The sequence below is a fragment of the Myotis yumanensis genome, unplaced genomic scaffold (assembly GCF_028538775.1).
Source record: "Myotis yumanensis isolate MYYU_CA2020_CCGP unplaced genomic scaffold, mMyoYum1.0.hap1 SCAF_1, whole genome shotgun sequence".
In the NCBI taxonomy this organism is placed as follows: domain Eukaryota; kingdom Metazoa; phylum Chordata; class Mammalia; order Chiroptera; family Vespertilionidae; genus Myotis; species Myotis yumanensis.
In genome coordinates this window covers 36703055-36724013 of record NW_027223752.1, presented here as the reverse complement: position 1 = coordinate 36724013, position 20959 = coordinate 36703055, and the positions used below count along the sequence as shown (strand labels likewise).

General features: G+C 41.6%; 1 protein-coding gene and 1 pseudogene across 5 annotated transcripts in view; one reads left to right on the top strand and one right to left on the bottom strand.

Moving 5' to 3' along the window:
- Positions 1–6574: 6574 nt before the first annotated feature.
- The window catches only part of FUT8 (fucosyltransferase 8), a 226598-nt gene continuing 212213 nt past the window's right edge, over positions 6575–20959 (top strand). For 3 of the 5 annotated variants that reach the window (XM_070418252.1, XM_070418232.1, XM_070418204.1), the window contains exon 1: positions 7717–7806. The gene's annotated coding sequence lies outside the window, so the exon portion shown is untranslated. Of the gene's footprint in view, positions 6627–7467; positions 7807–20959 lie in introns of those variants that run through there. The other 2 variants (XM_070418213.1, XM_070418263.1) reach the window with 2 other exon arrangements.
- LOC139012388 (oligosaccharyltransferase complex subunit OSTC pseudogene) lies at positions 8908–9351 on the bottom strand (annotated as a pseudogene).

Sequence of the window (20959 nt, the reverse complement as noted above, 5' to 3'; positions counted from 1 at the left end):
GGATTCTACTGAGTCTCCTATCTACCTACTCCAGGACTTCTGTGAGGATCAAATGAGATGAGGCACGTGAAAAAGCTTCACAGACATTTGGTTATAGTGTGAAATGTTTCCACTTGGCTATAAAGCAAGTTGTATTCCTGGGCTAAAGAAACTGCAAGGAGACTAGTTGCTAGGGAGAGGAAGTCGCGTTGCTATGTGACGTCACTACCCAGATGGTTGGACACTTAGTATATTAGCCTTTTATATACATAGATAATAAAACATATCATTGAATTAATTGTACCTCAAATAAAGCCATCAGGAATTATTGGGGAGTAATATTGGAAGGATATGGGAGAAACCCTTGGAAGAGACAAGCCAAAGCAGAAAGAAAGACAGAGATTTGTCAATGGTCAAGAAAACCTGGAACTGAGAATTCCAGTAGGTATAATAAAGACAGATTCTTCACCTTTTCTGTTTCCCTCTGTCCATTGACTTTATTCTCTCAATACAAAATGTGTATTTCCACTTGGCAAAAAACATGTCCAGTGACATCTCCCATATTTTATATTTAGGTGAGGCTTGAGATGACCTCTCTTCCAAAATCTAAAAATCTTGGAGGAATGGCTACACTGGCACCTCTTGGGTCAGGTGTTCTGCTCTTGACCAATTAGCTGGGCCAAGGAACAATTAGTAGTAACATGGTTTCTTTTGCTGCCATAAAGTAATAGAAGTGTGGAAATGGGAGGAGTTCCTATAGGAAAGGTGGGTGCTGGCTATACAGTTGTATAGGCTATCCTATAATTATACATGATGAAAAAAACACAGGTCAGTGATCTGAATTATATGAATGATAAAGGAGAGGAGGATCAATCTTAATGTAAAAAAATTGATTTAGCTATGAATAAACATCATTTGATAGAGCTGCAATATATAGAATGTTTACTATGTTAGGCATTATGCTAAGTGTTTTTTTATATGTCAAGTCATTTATTCCTCACAACTCTATGAGCTAGAGACTATTGTCCTCTATAGATGGAAAAACCAGAGCTTAGAGAGGTTAAGTAACTTGTCCAAGATCATATAGCTAGTAAGTAAGCTATATTTGTGTTAAGTTCAAAGTTTTTAACTACAAGGGTAATATACTGTATGTATAACAGGATATTGTAAAAATTAAGTTATGAAATTTTTATTAAAACATTTCTTACATACCGTTATATTGGCTGGGCCACAAAAATATTCATTGTGGGCCGCATGTGGCCCACGGACTGAGAGTTTGACATGCTTGATCTACACCCATTCATTAAACAGCCAGAGCCAATCATTCCAATCAGAAGAATAAATGATTGATTTAGAGCAGTGGTTCTCAACCTTCCTAATGCCGCAACCCTTTAATACAGTTCCTCATGTTGTGGTGACCCCCAACCATAAAATTATTTTCGTTGCTACTTCATAACTGTAATTTTGCTACTGTTATGAATTGTAATGTAAATATCTGATATGCAGGATGTATTTTTATTGTGACAAATTGAACATAATTAAAGCATAGTGATTAATCACAAAAACAATCTGTAATTATATATGTGTTTTCCGATGGTCTTAGGCGACCCCTGTGAAGGGGTCGTTCGACCGCCAAAGGGGGTCTCGACCCACATTACTTTCCTACCTTGAGTGGAAAATTATGGTCATTTTTGATGAAACAATTAGCAGTTTTTATTTTTTTCCCCTCAGTTCTACCATAGCAAGCCATATGAACTTGATAAATCTTATACTGGGTTTTAGTTTTTTCATCTGTAAAAAGATTGGGTTGAACCAAACTACTTTTTCCCCTTGTTAGTGCAGGTAATATTTTATTTCTAAAGACAAGAGGGTGAGCTTTATATTTTTTAAATTTTAACTCATCGAGTTTTTATGAGTGCTTCTTGAGCTAGAATCAGTGATGGCGAACCTGTGACACGTGTGTCAGAGGTGACACGCGAACTCATTTTTTTGGTTGATTTTTCTTTGTTAAATGGCATTTAAATATGTAAAATAAATATCAAAAATATAAATCTTTGTTTTACTATGGTTGCAAACACCAAAAAATTTCTATATGTGACACGGCACCAGAGTTAAGTTAGGGTTTTTCAAAATGTTGACACGCCGAGCTCAAAAGGTTCGCCATCACTGCTAGATTTATGTTAGGAACCCTGATGAAATTAAAGCTGTACAAAGATAAACATATATTTCTGCTTACCATGTTATGGAGAAACAAACAAACTGAATTATTAGTTTGCAGAATTAGAAGTCTAGAGAGGAATAGCCTTTAGGAGCAATATAGCCATCAGCTCAATCATATCATCAAGGTTTTTTTCTGTTTGATCAATTACTCTTGTGGCAATCTGGGTTATAGGCTGATTTGCTCATACCTGATAGGAAAGAGAATCCTTTTCTCTAAGTATGGACTAAAAATCTTTCCCTTTTGTCTGATTGGGCCAGTTTACTACAGGACTATAATGGTTTTCTGGTGTTTTAATTAGAATAGTCTAGGACCTAGCATAACTTATTTTCTAGGTCATACTGCAGTAAAAAGAAAAAAAAAAAGGAAAAGAAAAAAAATCCTTAAACAACAAAGATGTATTTATTATTCAAACCAACCATCCTGACTTGTTGAGAGTGAGAGGTGGGCTGTTCTACATTATCCTTTCTTGGGGACCTAGGCTGACAAAAGCTTTATCATCTTCAACAATACTGGTCTTGAGGCTGTGGCAGCGTAAACACTGTAAGAACTTACACTTGCAATTAAATGTCCTACCTGGAAGTAACACATATCGCCTCTACCCACAACCCACTACAGATTAGTGACTGTAACTGGTTACGTGGCCCAGCCAAGAACAAGGGGGGAGGGGTGGCAGGGATGTACATGTGAAAGTGTGACATGTGACAGGGTAAGCATTACAAGTCTCTATCATACCAGGGAATTCATTTACTGATTGACTCAGGCTAATTGAGTTGCCCTTTTGTAGCTGGAGGTTGGATAGTTACCTAAAAAACAAACAAAAACAAAACAAGCAACTCAATAAGGAAAATTTACGAGTGGATGTTGAATAAGAAATCAATAGTGTGAACTATATGATACTTGATCCCAAAGGAGAAGAAAGAAATTTCAGCCATGGAGGCAAGTTACAGGGAGGGATAGTTTGTCTAGTTTCATCAGCCTCTAAATCAGCAGTTCTTAACCTGTGGGTCGAGACCCCCTTTGGGGGTCAAGTGACCCTTTCACAGGGGTCGCCTAAGACCATCGGAAAACACATATATAATTACAGATTGTTTTTGTGATTAATCACTATGCTTTAATTATGTGCAATTTGTAACAATGAAAATACATCCTGCATATCAGATATTTACATTACAATTCATAACAGTAGCAAAATTATGAAGTAGCAACGAAAATAATTTTATGGTTGGGGGTCACCACAACATGAGGAACTGTATTAAAGGGTTGCGGCATTAGGAAGGTTGAGAACCACTGCTCTAAATCAATCATTTATTCTTCTGATTGGAATGATTGGCTCTGGCTGTTTAATGAATGGGTGTAGATCAAGCATGTCAAACTCTCAGTCCGTGGGCCACATGCGGCCCACAATGAATATTTTTGTGGCCCAGCCAATAAACGGTATGTAAGAAATGTTTTAATAAAAATTTCATAACTTAATTTTTACAATATCTTGTTATACATAATTATTAATAACAAACTACAACTTTCACTAATGACTGATTATTATAACCATGTTGCATTCATTTCCATTACATGCCTTATGTGCAGGCGCACCATTTCTCTCCACTAATACGAGCAGTGGATATTTTAGCAGCCAATTGCCAGGTCATTAGTCTTGTACTGACTTGTTTGGTGTGTGCAACAGAGAATATTTCGCTTTTGGAGAACAAGAAAAATAGGTTTATTTGCATTATGCTTATTAATTTGTGCAGTGATTCAGTGTCTGGTAAGTTAATGTTCAAGAAAAAATATTAATTTTTATTAAAATGTTATATTATTTTATGTTAACGATTACTCATTTCAGCCCTTTGTATTCAGCATGTCTCTATCAAAATAAACCTACGTTTCTATGAAAATTGAAGCTGTTGTTTTTTTGTGGCCCACATAAACTTAAACCTTGTTTATTTGGCCCGTGTTAGCCTTTGAGTTTGACATGCTTGGTGTAAATAGACAATTTCAACTTAAGGATATGGCTCAAAAGTGGCTTAAAACATTTATTGAATTTGAAAATATAGGCTGTTTTTCCATTATTCATTGTTAGTTACTGTCAAGCAAGCTAGATTTATAGCTTAGGACTGGCAAACAACTAACATTTATCTAGTCCAATCCCTTCATTTTACAGATGAGAAAACTAAGAGCCAAATGGGTAAAATAATTTTCTCAAGTTCACACCTTCTTGTATGTAGCAGTAACAGTGCTGTCCTTTGGGTGTTCACAACTTTGGAAATGTGGTAGTGTTCATTAATTTTGATCTCAATAAAATGGCTACTCAGGTACTCCCTTTCATTTTGATATTTTCCATTGTCTAATGGTTGACTCCTTCTTGTTCCACCCGCAAGACCTGCACAGCTCTGGTTGATGACTAAGAATTTGATGCAGGCTGTGTAAAAGAATACGATGTATTTAGAAGTTTCTATTAGTTCTCAGTATAATGTCATAAAGAATATTCTTCACAGTGTTTCGCTGAGCAGAACTTTATAAGTTTTTGCATCAGCTAAAATAGGTCTCGAGCCTAGTTGGTGAGGGGGTGGTGGTGGAGGAAGTGGTGGAACAATTATACTTTCTTAAGCAAATACCTGAAACTAGGAGTGATGTGAGGCACAGACAGACAGCTGGGGTGAGGAGAGAGTGAGAGGGCCCAGCAACAAAGAGACCAGAGCTTGTGAGAAAACATACTTTAACAGAGATGTGTTCTGGTGGCCAGTGATGTAGATAGAACCTTTGGGGGATACTTTCTGTCAGAAATTTAACCTGTTAAGAGAAAGGCAGAGTTTTAGTAACATTCCTCTCTGGAGACAATAAGAGAAATGTGTTTTTTAAAAGCAAGGACTGTTGTGAATTTTTTGTAAATTCATTATTGGCCCGGGACTTAATGTGTAGTTTGTTCTCAAAAGTCAGTTATTTAACTAATACTTCCAGTTCTGAGGTGGTAGCTAAATCCTAGGCATGTCCTGAAAAGGGCTTTGATAACAGCGTTCTGTCACAGGCTGAGAAGCACATTAACTTGACAGAGCATAACTGAAATCGCTTAAGGTCTAGTTTCTGAATATATGCTAGAGACACTAGTTATTTGGTATTTTAATATATATTATACTGCACTATAAAAATGCACTAAATCTTGAACAAACATCCCTTGGGAAGATATTTTTTTTTGTTTTCTTTTTGAGCAGGAGTTTGAGAAGATAATTATTTTAATCCCTAGGTTTCTGGAAAGAAAAAAATGAAGGCCAGATTAAAAAAAAAATCGATGTTTTCAGGCAAATGTAAAGCTTTGAACTTGGAGATCTTGAAGTATTGTACAAGGTAAGCTTTAAACATGCTTGCTAAAATACTTCAAAAAATGCTGTTAAACTAAAAAGTGAGTATTTGCCTCACTTCTGACTTCAAAAAATTATCTAGAGTACGACTGATAAGACTTTGGCCTTTAATCCATCTTGCTATGGCATAAGCCTAAAATTTCTGTTCCTTTCCAACCACCATAGCCTGCAACCCTTCTAGCGGATTTTTGCTCTGTTTACTAGTACAAGCTTAGTGCAGAGACAGCTTCAGTGGAGGAGAGCAACCACACATTCAGTAAATGATTGTTGAACGATGACTAAGCTGAGCTGGGACACAATTCGGGCTCTGCCTGTGTATTTTTTGACCTTAGACTAGTCACTCTACTTTTTTCTTAATGTTCCCTTCTTACAGGGAGCTCATAATAAAAATAACTGTAAACTACTTCGTGGAGAGCTTTTATTTTAAAGGGCTGCCAATAAATACTAGTCACAAGGTCTCACAAACCTCCCTCAGAAGGTAAGTTTATAGAGGGATAGGGAACTTTTTTCTCCTTTGAATCAGCAGTATCTTATTTGTGTTTTGGGAGTACAGTTCCTGGCCTTTAGAAATGACTCGGTAAATAGTGTATGTTTATGAACGTTATGAGGCAGATAACAGTCTTGGCAGTCCACTGCCTCTTAAATCTCTTCTCTGCGATCCTTTTCACACTCAGCATCTAAAAGGCCGCCGCTATTTGCTCTAGGATATGTACCCAAGGCATTTACTTCAAAACACCCACGTCTAGAGGAAGAATTCTTCTGTGTTTTAGGGCATCATTTCGCTTTCCCGCAGCACTGCACCTCAGGCTTGGGATCTGGGTCCAGAGGCACCGGGAAGAGTTCGGTAAAGGAAGCTCATCTTCCCGCCTTCTGATTGGTCGGCTCGCACTCCACTCACGCAGCTCGCGGTTCTGATTGGCCACCGTGCCCCCGCCTCGGCTGGCGACTACTTTGTGTGCCGGGCCAGCGCGCTCAGGTCCTGGGTCTCAGCTCGCCGTCTGGGCTGGTGTGAACTAGCTCTTCGGCCCACTGCTCTGCATCGCGGGCGGCAGGAATTTCCCGAGTCCGAGCGGGTAGGAAGCATCCTGAGGAAAAGCCCCCACTCCTCCGTTCCGTGTTCTCTTTCCCGTACTGAATAAACTTCCGCCTCATTGAGGGGTAGTCGCAGCCGCGGGTCGGGGGAGAGGCCAGACATCGAATTCAGGCCCTCGTGGGGGATCTTTACATCCGGCGAGTGTGGAAACATAGCTCACACGAGAAAGTAGGGCTTCGCCAGTCGGTTGTGGGTGCGTGCCAGCCTATGTTCGCGTTGCAAGCTGCAGCCGGGCAGCAGCGATCATGCCTAACAAGTGGCAGAGAGTCTGTTCCCAATCTCCAGTACCAGGTGCTCCTTAGGGCCGCGGCTGAACTGGCGCGGGCCAGTCCGTCCCAGCGGTCGAAAATGCGGGATTCCCTGGAGGTGGCGCTCCCGGGAATGCGAAGCCGGCTGGTCTCGCGCCCCCCTCAGCCTCCGGCCTTCCAGCGGTAGAGGGCGGCCTACGCTCGCGCTGGAGCCGGCGCCCGCGCGCGCAGCGGCTGCACTGCCGGAGCTCTCCCGGTCCCGCTGTGGCCCGAGGCGCTCCTGCCCCAGGATGCTGCGGCGAGCGATCCAAGGGCGCAGCCAAGAGGGGGCGGGGAGAAGCCCTGGCACATGCCTGGGTCGCCGTAGGTGGCAGGGGCCGGCGCATGCGCGCCCTCTCCCACGGGCCGGGAACGCTGAGGGGCGCGCGCCCCCTTCCGCGCGCTCACGCTTGCGCTATCCTGGGTTTCCCCGCCCGCTCTCGTTGTCAGAGCCGCTCCGGCGCGTGCGCGCGTTATCGCCGGCCGACCGGAGTGGTCGGGTTCCCTCCGCTCCAGGCCCCCGCCCCTCGCCGCCCCCTCCCAGCCCCCAGGCCGCGCGTCTCCTTCCTCTCCCCGCGGAATGGGGCCGGCGCTGCTCGGGGTCGCGCGCCCGAGACCCGGCTCGCGCTCGGCCTCGCGCTGTCAGCGACTGTCCAGCTCGCGCCGCCTCGCGCTCTCCCTCAGTCACTGGCGCCGGAGGCTCCGTTAAGCGGCGGCGGTGGTTCCTGTTTCCGTTTCTTCCTCTCCCTTCAGTCGGTAGTAGCATCCTCCACCCAGCCACCTCTCCCACTCCCCTCGCGGAGGGCAGCTGCGGCTGCGGCTGTGGCGGCGGCGACCGGGGAACAGCGGAGACCGCCTCTGCTCCCGCCTCGGGTAAGGGGGCGTCTGGGGGCCGGGCCCCGCGCGCCTCGGGGTCTGAGGCTGGGCAAGCGCGGGATCCGACGAGGCTCCGGGGATGTGCCTGGAGGCTGTAGCGACTCCTTCTCCCCAGGCGATCCCCGGGCCTGTTGCTGCAAGTGCTGCTGCTTCCCCAGCCGCTCCGGGAAAAGTGGGGAGGGAGCCCCCGGGACGCTCCGGCGGGTGCCTTGGCGCGGCCGGGAGGGCGCGGGCAGGGAGTGAGGGGCGCCCGCCGTCCGGTCCGGGTCGCGCATCCTTGGTTCCGGCAGGGGCTCGAGCCGAGGAGAGGAGGAGAGATGGGGGGCGGGGGAGGAGGTGTTCCTCTTCTGCACACCTACCTGCCCTTTCGCCGGCAGCTCTGTCCCTGTAGTCACCGACTGCGAGGAGGAGGATGCCTGTGCCTCACGGGCTTATGAGAGGGGTTCCTGGGCTAGAAACCTGGGAGGGGACCTGCACACAGACCCACTCCCAGCGAGGGGGCAGTGCCCGGGCACTTAAGGGCGCGAGCGCCCCTGCACCCTCCACCCCCTTGATGTGGAAATGGTGAGCTGGTCGCTTTTGAGTATCTAAACTTACTTGGGAGGTGAAGTGAGTCTTTATTAGTTAAAGGAGGTTTGTCCTGCGAGAGCGAATAGATGGTAGGTCGCAGCACCTGTTCTCACAGTGGGGACTGCAATCTTTAGGAACACGGGACGCAGTGCATCCCTAAAGTTCAATGACAGGGTCGTGATTAGTCATCCCTGGTGAGCTTTTAGTGTTTTGCCATATATTAGCTCGCTTATTTATTTATTTATTTATTTATTTTAGTTGTAGAAATGGGAGTATATTTTCTTTAAAAATTAAAAACTGAGACTTAACATCAATGGTGTGCCAGTATAGGTCGGCAGGAAAAAACACTGATAAGCTTGTCTTGTTTGATACCAAGAAGATAATTCTAGTTTGAGCTTTAATATGCTTCCTATGTTTTCTGCTGCTTTTCATTTTTTCCCCATATTTCATATCAGAGGATTGATAGAGTCTTTAAAACTTCATTAACAGGAACAAACCCATTATCCACAATTCTTCTCAAAAGGCACTCTAACCCATCAGATAGCCAGGCAGTTGCATTCTCACAAATACTCTGTCCGTGAAAAGAAACTCAATAAGACACAGGCGAATCCAATGAATAGAAGAAGACATCTATTGAGTTTTGGAATGTTTGGTGCATTTGGATTGGTCTAGGTTTATGAAACCTAACCCTCCCATTGTAAACAGGATTCGAGTCCTTCCATAATATATTGTCCATTTACTCTGTAGGCCAAGAAAGCTCCTGGTCTCTAATGCCATGTTCCTCAGTCATAGAGCCAACACTCAGCAGTTCGACAATAACATAATAAATTATTTCTCTGCTGATGAGGAAGTCAGACACTACCACTAGAGTGTACGTTGTCATGGCGGAGGACATGTGCATACAGGATGGCTTCTGCAGCTTCAGGTTGGTCATTCCAGCACTAAGAATGGGGGTCAGTACAAAGTCTCCATGTTGGTGGTGGCAAGAGCAGCTCTCCGTCTCCATATTAGCTTTTTGATTGAGGCCTTGGATAAAGACAGGGAGAGGTGTCAATCTACTTCCTGCATTTTAAACTTATCACAGGTAATTGACTGAACTTTGGCTTGGCTCTCTTTAGAAACTGTAGGAAAGGTTTCATTATACTAGTTTTTCATTTTCCTTGTTATTCTGGGGTTAAGTGCATTTTTATTTTCTTAACTTAAATTTTATGTTTTTATGCATAATTCTTTTAAAGGGTACATCATATAGAAATCTTTTTAGGAGAGAAATTATTTAAGCACCACAGTGCTACACTGAAATAATGGCGTAAGTTGTATTCTCCCTTCAAGTTAAAAACAACCTAACATGTTATGCCAAAATAATAAGGCCCTGTAAGTTGCTAGCCTTGTGAAATACACTATAAAATGTGTATAGAAAGTCTTGGTTACTTGATTTATAAATACAATAGTAAGAATAGGTGGGAATTCAAACATTTGAATTGTGATTTTATAGTTTAGTATTTAAAAATGTAGGGAGTTAGAAATGAGTAGAAGGAAAATAGAAGGGTAGTTTGGAAGCATGGATTTTCTTTTTGCTGCATTATAAATTGAGAATTCTACTTGAATTGAAGAGCTGAACAGCTGGAATGAAACTTGCATAGACTGCAGAAACATGCTAAAATGTATCTTTGATCAAGTATTGATCTCACATGAAGAATATATTGTGGTTTATTGGGATAGTGGTTCAAATAATTTCCATAAAACATACCACTACATAGATTTATTTTAGTATCTTCTTAAATTTTAAGAGTCACTTGAAGTTGTTTTCCTACAAGTCAGTTCTGCTTGAGATGTATAGGATTGAAAAAATAATTCTGATTATATTCTGAAATGTTTGGATACAAATTTTAACTACTTATTTTAAGGAATTGGAATGTATTTAAAAGTGGTGAATTTTGAAATTTGCTAGTGGTTTGGAAAAAAACGTGTGTTCCTTGTTTATTTTTTTCAAAGTGCAGTTTATTAGTAGGTTGGTCTGGAGGGGGAGCTAGTGCCAAAGCAAAGCATAGCTTAATATGTTTGAACTTTTAAAATACCCCAAATCAGATTTTTATGACAAGAATAAACATACATTTATTTTTATTTTTATTTTTTTAGAGAGACTGGAAAGGAGGGAGGGGGAAAGAGAAAGAAAGAGAAACATTGATGTAAGAGAGACACATTGATTAGTTGCCTCCCACATGTGCCCCTGACCTGGGCGGGGATTGAACCTGCAACCTAGATATCAGCCCTTGTGTGGGAATTGAAATCATGACCCTTTGGTGCAAGTGCCAGTGTTCTAACCATGGAGCAACACTGGCCAGGGTGAATCATACATTTTTATTGAAAATAGTAAGGGAATTGATATGGCATATATCTGTACATAGTTGTTTGTGGAGTATATATATTGTGTATTAAAAATTAGTTAAAAAATCTTTTCGTGATCTGAAATAATGGAAAGTTTAATGTTTAAGGTTTGTTGAATTTCTCATTTAAAATCTCTTGAAAATATGTCCCAAACTTAGAGTGTGTGATAGTAGTTTCTTAACCTTCTTGTGCAGTGCATCAGAAGGGAAGGAGTATATCTTGACCCTTTGTGCATGTTGCATGTTCTTAAATTTTTTCATTGTAATATATATAGTCTTAAATATCAAAAAAGCTTCAAGTAGAGTCTTATATGGGCAAAGATATCACTTATGTAGTAGCATAGATATTTATCAAAAGTAGAGGTACTTTCAATAAAGAAATAGACCCTTGAGACATCTGTAGAGCAAGGATCCCAAGGTCACTTATTAACCTCTGTCTCCTGAAATATAGAGCAGTGAGTCCAGCTGATCTAAATTCACGTTGTGCCTTTGAATATGAAGCAGTTTTTTGTTGTTGTTTTTTGTCTATGGTACTTTATTTAGACATTTCACCATTCACATTCTTCAGATTATAGGCTACAAATTGGTAATGTGTATATTAAAATCATTAGAATATTTAGTTTCTGAGGATAGTGATTGAGCTGTGTGTTCTCCATTGCTCTTCATTATGTAAATAGAATCTCAATGCTGATAAAATAAAAAAATAGATTCTTTGAAAGGAATGATAATATCTGTAAGAGAATAGTGAGGTATTTACCATACTTAAGGGGTTAATGCTATAAATTAAACAGTTTTATGAGACATGCTGGAATATTTTTATGTATCTTTTACAATGTCTTTAAAAAAAAATATATATTTTATTGATTTTTTTAAAGAGAGGAAGGGAGAGGGATAGAGAGCCAGAAACATCGATGAGAGAGAAACATCGATCAGCTGCCTCCTGCACACCCCCCACTGGGGACATGCCCGCAACCAAGGTACATGCCCTTGACCAGAATCGAACCCGGGACCCCTCAGTCCGCAGGCCGACGCTCTATCCACTGAGCCAAACCGGTTAGGGCACAATGTCTTTTTTTGTTGTTGTTGTCGACCCCCAGGAATGAACCATTACCATTTTAATTGTTATTTTTGATTTAGTAAAAACTGCATTTAGTAAATCTCTTGGTTTAATTAAATGGTAAATCATATTTTAGCACATTTATAAAAAATAAGAGTCTCCATTTATAATCATAAGAGTAAATATAAGTATGCAAATAAATTTATTTTCTAAAAATGAAAACAAAACTAAGATTTTAAACAACTCTGAAACCAAAAATGTTACTATTATACTGGCCCTTTGGTACTTTTCAGCTGAGATACCTATTTTGTCTTCTGTTGTCAATAGTAGTATAGTGAGTGTAGCATTTAGAGGACCAATACAATATTTCCTTTTAAAGATTTTCTGCTTATATTTCTTTAAAAAAAATATTTTTATTGATTTTTAGAGGGAGAGGAAGGGAGAGGAAGAAAGAAATAGAAACATCAATGAGAGAGAAACATAGAACAGCTGCCTCTTGCATGCCCCTCACCAGGGATTGAGTACGAAACCCTGGATATGTGCCCTAACTGGGAATTGAACTGGTGGCCTCTTGGTGCATGGGTGGACTCTCAACCACTGAACCACACTGACTGGGCTGGCTTTTATTTCTTTACCATAAAGTATATGATTTCGTTTTTGCAATTTGAATTGTTATTAAATTGTAGTTTGTTATAATGAGATATTAAGCATGTTTAAAAGTAAAAGATATTTACAGACTTTAAAAAATTCCCAACAGAAGAAAATTATATGGGATTATGTATGCACTTAAGATATATTTTTTAACAGATTAGTCTCAAGCCTCAATATTACTTTCTCTTTATGTTCTACTCTCATGCCTACATCTCCCCTTCAACCACCCTCCATCATCCCACAGTTTTCTCTTTGGAATAATTAGGAATCAAATCAATGAAATGAACCATATCACTCCCCTGACATAGCTTTTTCTTCTGTGATTAAATAACTTTATATCAATCTGTACAATATTCTAAACATATAACCTATATAAACTTTATATGATACTGTATTTTTTTTTTAATAGAAGAAGAGCAAATAGGGCTGATGAGATTATGTCATGTATTTCAATATAAGAGTTACTTATCTACACTAATAAAAGACAAACATGCAAATTGACCATACCTTTGCTACACCTTAAGCCACGCCCACCAGCCAGTCAGAGCGACTATGTGCAAATTAACCCAACCAAGGTGGCGGCTGGCAGCCACAGAGCTGGAGCAAGCAGGAGGCTTGGTTGCCCCAATGATGGAGGAAGCCAAGCTTCCTGCTTGCCGTGGCGGCTCTGAGCTCCATTCAAAGCAACAAAGTTTCAATTATAGAAGATAAATAAACCCCAGATACCAGCTTTCAGCTGGCCGTGGCCATGGAGCTGGAGCAAGCAGGAGGCTTCCCTCCCGCCCACCCTGGCTGGCTCTGAGCTCCTCTCAAGGCTACAAAGTTTCAATTATAGAAGGTAAATAAATCCCAGAATAAAAAAAAGAAAAAGAAAAAAAGGAGAGGCTGGGAGCTTCTGTCGCAGGTGGGCTTGGCCAGCCTGAAAACGGCCCTCAGCCCCTCACTCAGACTGGCCAGGCACCCCAGTGGGGACCCCCCCACCCTAAAGTGGGTGTGGCCAGCCTGCAAACAGCCATCAGCCCCTCACCCAGGCTAGCCAAACCTCCATGGGGTGAGGGTCCCCACTGGGAAGGGCTTGACCAGCCTGCAAACAGCCATCAGCCCCTCACCCAGGCTGGCCAGGCACCCCAGCGGGACTCCCACCCTGATCTGGGACACCCTTCAGGGCAAACCAGCTGGCCCCCACCCATGCACCAGGCCTCTATCCTATATAATAAAAGGGGTAATATGCAAATTGATCCTAACAGCAGAGAGACTGGGAATGACTGGTCACTATGACACACACTGACCACCAGGGGGCAGACGCTCAATGCAGGAGCTGCCCCCTGGTGGTCAGTGCGCTCCCACAGGGGGAGCTCTGCTGAGCCACAAGCCAGGCTGACGGCTGCCAGAACAGCTGTGGTGGTGGGAGCCTCTCCCGCCTCCTCAGCAGCGCTAAGGATGTCCAACTGCAGCTTAGGCCTGCTCCCCGTTGGCAAGTGGACATCCCCCGAGGGCTGGCGGGCTGCCAGAGGGATGTCTGACTGCCAGCTTGGGCCTGATCCCCCAGGGAGCGGGCCTAAGCCAGCAGGTGGACATCCTCTGGGGGGTCCCAGACTGCAAGAGGGCATAGGCCGGGCTGAGGGACCCCCCCAAGTGCACAAATTTTTGTGCACCAGGCCTCTAGTCTATATATAAAAAGCTAATATGTTAATTGTCTGTCTGGGTAATGATGTTATGTAGCAACACCCAGCTTCCTCTCCCTAGCGTCTAGCCCGGGGTGGGCAAACTTTTTGACTCGAGGGCCACAATGGGTTCTTTTTTTTTTTAATATTTATTTATTTATTTATTTATTTTATTGATTTTTTACAGAGAGGAAGGGAGAGAGATAGAGAGTTAGAAACATCGATGAGAGAGAAACATCGATCAGCTGCCTCCTGCACACTCCCCACTGGGGATGTACCCGCAGCCCAGGTACATGCCCTTGACCGGAATCGAACCCGGGACCCTTCAGTCCGCAGGCCGATGCTCTATCCACTGAGCCAAACCGGTTTCGGCCACAATGGGTTCTTAAACTGGACCGGAGGGCCGGAACAAAAGCATGGATGGAGTGTTTGTGTGAACTAATACAAATTCAAAGTAAACATCATTACATAAAAGGGTACGGTGTTTTTTTTTTTAGTTTTATTCATTTCAAACGGGCCGGATCCAGCCCACGGGCCGTAGTTTGCGCAGGGCTGGTCTAGCCTCTTTGCAGTTTCTTCAGCTCAGGAATATGACTTGCTTTATAGCCAGGTAGAAACATTTTACACTTTAACCAAATGTCTGTGAAGCGTTTTCCTGTGCCTCATCTCATTTGATCCTCATAGAAGTCCTGGAGTAGGTAGATAGGAGACTCGGTGGAATCCTATTTTCTTTTCATTAGCCAGAAAACGGAGATTTAGAAAGCTTAGAAACTTGACCCGACTGAAAAGAAGTAAGAAATGGTGGATCTTGAAAATGACTTCAGGTTTTCTCACTGCACAGAATATAGTCAAACACTGCTGCAGTTAAATATTTTACCCTTTGTTCTCCCTGCATGATCTACAATAATAATCTGCTTCATGTTGGTATTTATTGCTGTGTTGCTGACAATTACCTGAAAGAGAAGTTGGGGTGCTTCACTGGGCTGGAAAAAGTTTCGCTAAATCAGAAAGCAGGTCTAATTAAGCAAGTTTATTCTATCTATACTAATAATCTATACTAATAAAAGGGTAATATGCTAATTAGACCAGGTCAACTGGCCATCTTCTAAACATCTGACTTCCTTCTGGACAAAGCCATGGTGGTGGGGGCCTAGGCACAGGCAGTTAGGGGTGATCAGGCCAGCAGGGGAGGGCAGTTAAGCACGAGATCAGGGCAGCAGGGAGTTAGGGGCAATCAGGCCGGCAGGGGAGGGCAGTTGAAGGCGAGAGCAGGCTGGCAGGGAGGGCCATTGGGGGTGAGATCAGGCCTGCAGGGGAGGGTAGTTGGGGGCGTGATCAGGCTGGCAGGCAGAGGGGTTAGGGGCAATCAGGCAGACAGGCAGAGGCAGTTAGGGGTGATCAGGCCATCAGGCAGGTGAGCAGTTAGGAGCCAGCCGTCCTGTGGGATCGGGCCTAAACTGGCAGTCAGATATCCCCCAAGGGGTCCCCAATTGGAGAGGGTGCAGGCTGGGCTGAGGGACCCCCCCCCCCCCCATGCGCGAATTTCGTGCATCGGGCCACTAGCATATATAAAAGGCTAAGTTGACTCTCGCATGCATGATACATATAAAGCTCTCGCTGGCGCCATTCACATGCATGTGTTTTGATCTGTTATTGTTGATCCTGAATTTGGTTGACACTAATATTATAGAGAAAGGGCGAATAGTGATATTAAAATATTTTTTCTAATTTCCTTTCAATGTGCACGAATTGGTGCACCAGGCCACTAGTACTCTTTAAAAAAACAGAGCCGGTTTGGCTTCCTGGATAGAGCATCAGCCTGTGAACTGAAGGGCCCTGGGTTAGATTCTGGTAAAGGGCACATGCCTGGATTGTGGGTTTGATCCCCAGTAAGGGGTGTGTAAGAGGCAGCCAGTCAGTGATTCTCTCTCATCATTGATGTTTCTATTTCTCCCTCTCCTTTCCTCTCTGAAATCAATAAAAATACATTGGAAAACAAAACAAAACAGCAGAGCTATAGCATTACCTTCATTTAAGTTTTCTTTTAAAAAGATGTAATTTGCCACCCTGGCCAGTGTTCTCAATGGTTAGAGCATCAGTCCTTGCACCGAAGGGTTTTGGGTTTGATTCCTGGTCAAGGGCACATAACTGGGTGGCAGGTTCCATTTCCACCCAGTTCGGGCTCGTGCAGGAGGCAACCAGTTCACGTCTCTCTTTCACATCAATGTTTGTCTCTCTCTTCCTCTTTCTCCCCCCTTCTCCCTTCCCTTCCACTCTCTCTAGAAGTCAGTAGAAAAAATATCCTTGGGTAAGGATTAACAAAACAAAACAGAATAAAACAAGAATATTTTATTTGCCAAAACTTAATACCTTACTCAGATACTACTTTTAAAGATTACCTTTTGTGATAGATTATTTTTTTGTCAAAAAATGACGTGTGAAAGGAAAAAGTTTTGAATTTTAAGGATTTTTATTTTGACAAATTATACCAGTATGAGGCAAGTACTGATGTAGTTTTGTATTGGTTCTATGGTATAACCTCTTCATTGAAGCACTGGAATAAAACTTTAAAGATCACTACTGAGCCCTAGCCGGTTTAGCACAGTGGATAGGGTGTTGGCCTGTGGACCAAAGGGTCTGGGGTTCGAGTCCAGGTAAGGGCACTTACCTCGGTTGCAGGCTTCTCCCCAACTGGGCCCTGGTCAGGGCGTGTACAGGAGGCAACCAATCGATGACATCGATATTTCTCTGTCTTTCCCTCTCTCTTCCACTTTCTCTAAAAATCAATGGAAAAATATCCTTGGGTGAGGATTAAAACAAATAAACAAACAAAAAACAAAAGAAAAGATCACTACTGAAATGCTCCCTATATTTGTTGTATCTTAGAACTTGGGTTTTTCATATTTATTTCTGCAATGGGATAAACTGAAATAATATGAAACATATTTATGTTAAGAAGGTCAGACTTGCCCTGGTTGATGTGGATTAGGAGTTGGAACTTTGTCTGGTGCACCAAAGTTCATGGGTTCATGGGTACGATTCCTGGTCTGGGCACAATACCTAGGTTGGAGTTGAATCCCCAGTTGGGGTGTGCACAAGAGGCAACCAATCGATGTAACTTGATGTACCTCTCTCACATTGATGTCTCTCTCTCCCCCCCTCTTCTCCTTCCTCTCTCTCTCTCTCTCTCTCTCTCTCTCCAATGAGAAAAACAAAACAAAAAGCCAAAGGGGAAATCTATAATAATAAAAGTGAAATATGCTAATTAGACCAGACGTCCTTCTGGATGACCTTCCAGTTGAAGCCGGGGCTGTGAGGGAAGCCCAGATCCCGAGTGCCAGAGGGAAGCTGGTGCTGGCAGCTGGGGGAAGGAGGGCCTACTCTTGCACAAATTTCGTGCATCGGGCCTCTAGTCAATAATAAAAGACAAAATCAGACTTAACAGTTTTCCTTGTCATAGTCGTGATGAGCAGTTAGTGTAAATAAAGTTTATGTTATAAACCAGAGATTTTCAACCTTTTCATCTCATGGCACACATAAACTACTAAAATTCTGGGGCACACCAAAAAATATATTTTTTGCTGATCCGACAAAAAGAAAGGGGTATAATTTTGATTGATTCACACCTGATGGCTATTGTGTTGGCTGTTGTCATTTTTTAAATTTGACAATCTAAGGGAAAAGAGGTCAGTGCCCCTGACTAAATGTTCAGGTATTGCATGTTTTAAAAATTCTTGTGGCACACCAGTTGAAAATTGATATTAGATATAAATGGGGAAAGCTAATGTTTCTTTTAGAATCTGAGTTATGAGAAACGTTACATGATATGAACTTTAAATGCTATAACTTTCTGATTATAAATAAAGTAAAATGAAAATGGGAGATTCTTCTATTTGACTTATCTTAAACATACTGTATAACTAAAATGAACCTGTTTTGTGTTTATGTAAATCTTATTCAATCAAGACTGTTAATGAACCATGAATGAATTTTAAATTTTTACTAATGTTGTGGCTGGTTATTTATATCATATCCCTAAATGAGATATCAAATCTCATTAATACCTAGAGCCAGAATAAATTTGCCTTACTAAAAACAATATTTGCAGACTATCAAATTGTAAAAGCATACCAAAGTTATTAAATAATGTAAATCAACATTTCATAAGCTAGTTTTAAAAATCATTTTTATAACTATAAAAATATAATTGATTATAATATCTTAATTAGTGGTAAAGGTGGAAAATATAATTTGTAGCTTATATATTACATTCATTCTTGCAGATCTCAGCTATGCTTGGGGCAGTCAGTGAGGGGAGGGAGATTGAGAGAGGCAGAGGATTGTACTGGTTGATGAGCCTGCCTTATTTGGAGGTGAGGGAGATTCTTTAGTTTTTCTTTCTCCTTCCACATTCTTCTTCTTCCTGTTTGTTATCTTTCCTCTCCCAGCAGTGGTAGCAAATGTGAGAGTTGACCATCTTTCTAGGAATTTTTTCCTTAGAATTCATAGAACATGTCCTGGTAAAACATTAGCTTTTTATATTACAATATATTTATTCTAATGGTTGTATTCCCTTTGGAAGCAGTAGGCAAGAGACTAGAAGAACTGTGGAAGGAATAGGGTTAATTTTTTTAAAAAAATATATATTTTATTGATTTTTCACAGAGAGGAAGGGAAAGGGATAGAGAGTTAGAAACATCGATGAGAGAGAAACATCCATCAGCTGCTTCCTGCATGCCCCCTACTGGGGATGTGCCCGCAACCAAGGTACATGCCCTTGACTGGAATCGAACCTGGGACCCTTCAATCCACAGGCCGAACCTCTATCCACTGAGCCAAACCGGTTAGGGCTAATTTTTTTTTTTTTTGAAAGAAGGGGGTAAGGTGGGAGTGGAGAATGTGCACTGGGTCCTTTGTCATTATTTTAGTATGCTTAAAAAAAATTAATTTAGAGACAGAGGAAGGGAGAAAGAGAGAGAGGTAGAAACATTGATGATAGAAAAACATTGATTGGTTGCCTCCTGCAGTTCCCCTTCTGGAGATTGAGCCTGAAACCTGCATGTGCCCTGACTGGTGACCTTTTGGTGCATGGGACGATGCTCAACCAGCTGAGCCACACCACTGGGCAGGGTTTAATATTATTTATTAAAACAAAGATTTTGTACCTCCATATAAAAAGGGATATGGGAGATGTTGGCTCGTTGTTAAGGGGCCTGCATCACTCACATTATTCTACTTAATATTTTTTGTTGTTTACTTAATATTTAATGTTATAATCCCCTCTTCCAATGTCCTGGAATGCATTCTCTTTCCTCCAATGTTATTTCTGTCTTCATCTATGGAGTTTCTGACTATAAGGAATTGGTTTTTAGAACATCTCTTCACTTTCTTCTGTGCCTCATTACAATAATATAATGTAAAAAAAATACTGGCCATTTGGTTAGAGAGCCCACACACTGAAGGGTTGTGTGTTTGATTCCCAGTCAAGGGCACATACCTGGGTTGCAGGTATGATCCCAGCCTGGTCAGGGCGTGTGCAGGAGGCAGCCAATCGATGTGTCTCTCTCATATCCATGTTTCTCTCTCTTACTCTCTTTTTCACTCCCTCCCTCCCTCCCTCCCTCCCTCTTTCCCTTTCTATCTTAAAAAAAAAAAAAGCAATGGAAAAATATCCTCCAGGTGAGATTTTAAAAAAAAATACTGTCTTTGATGAGGAGTAATTCCTGAAGTAAAATTAACAGCAATGTTCTCCATTCATGGGAGTATTCGCAGGTTTAAGCCAGTTATTGTGAAAACTTCACAAGGAGAAAGCATGTATCTGATAATTAGGCCCCCTAATCATTAGGATCTGACTGATTCAGTTGCTCTAGGACATGGAATTGTACTTGTACATGAAAGAGAGATATATATATTCAGTAGAGATTGTTATATTTTTCATGCCTGGTTTCTTTGAATTACTACTTAATTCATAGAGTTAACAAATGTCAAAAGATTGTAATTTTGAGAAAACCTGTTTAAAATTAGAATTTAAGTTAGGGTAAACATTTTGCTTTCTTTTTAATAAGGTTTAGTGAAAGTCTAGGGCTTAGGAAGGTGGTAATTGAAATTCTTAAGATCAAAAAGTCCCTTAGCCTTGGTAAACTGAGCCTCACCAGTATGAGAAATGTACATCCTGACTGCTTCTTCTGACATAGTTACAGATATCTGGGCCTCCATTAATTAAAACTCTGTTTATTTTTAGGGTCCAAACATAGAAGTATCAACTTGATACTTATCATAGGTGTAAAGCATTCATATGAGAGAGAATGTTATTTTTAGTTGGTAAGTAAAGAATATACTGTCAGTGCTGAGTAAGCTGGAGATGTATGCTTACTAAGGATGCACAAATAATAACTAAAGAAACTTGCTAATATGCAGTTAGGAATAGTTCCTCTTAATAAAAGACTCTATTTAGTGTTTAAAATTATAATGGCATATAATGGCATAAAGATTTCATGAAAATGAAATCATCAAGGAATTTTGTTTTGGAGTAATTTGTCAGACCAGATAACAGATAAAAGAGCACATCTTCTATAACTTAACTTAGAGAGGTGCAGATCCTACATAAAAGGAAATAATAATCAATATCTAAAGTGTTTCATAGGAATTTTGCACATTTCCTATGTGTATGTATATTTGTGTCAGACCTGTCACTTTCTGTTTCCATGGCAAATGTAAGGTTGGAAGGTTAAGGTACTTAACTTTTGGAAATTCTGAAGGGAAAAGGATCTGAAGCTTGGAAAAAACTGGTTTACTTGTGTTTTAGTGATATTTTGACATATTCT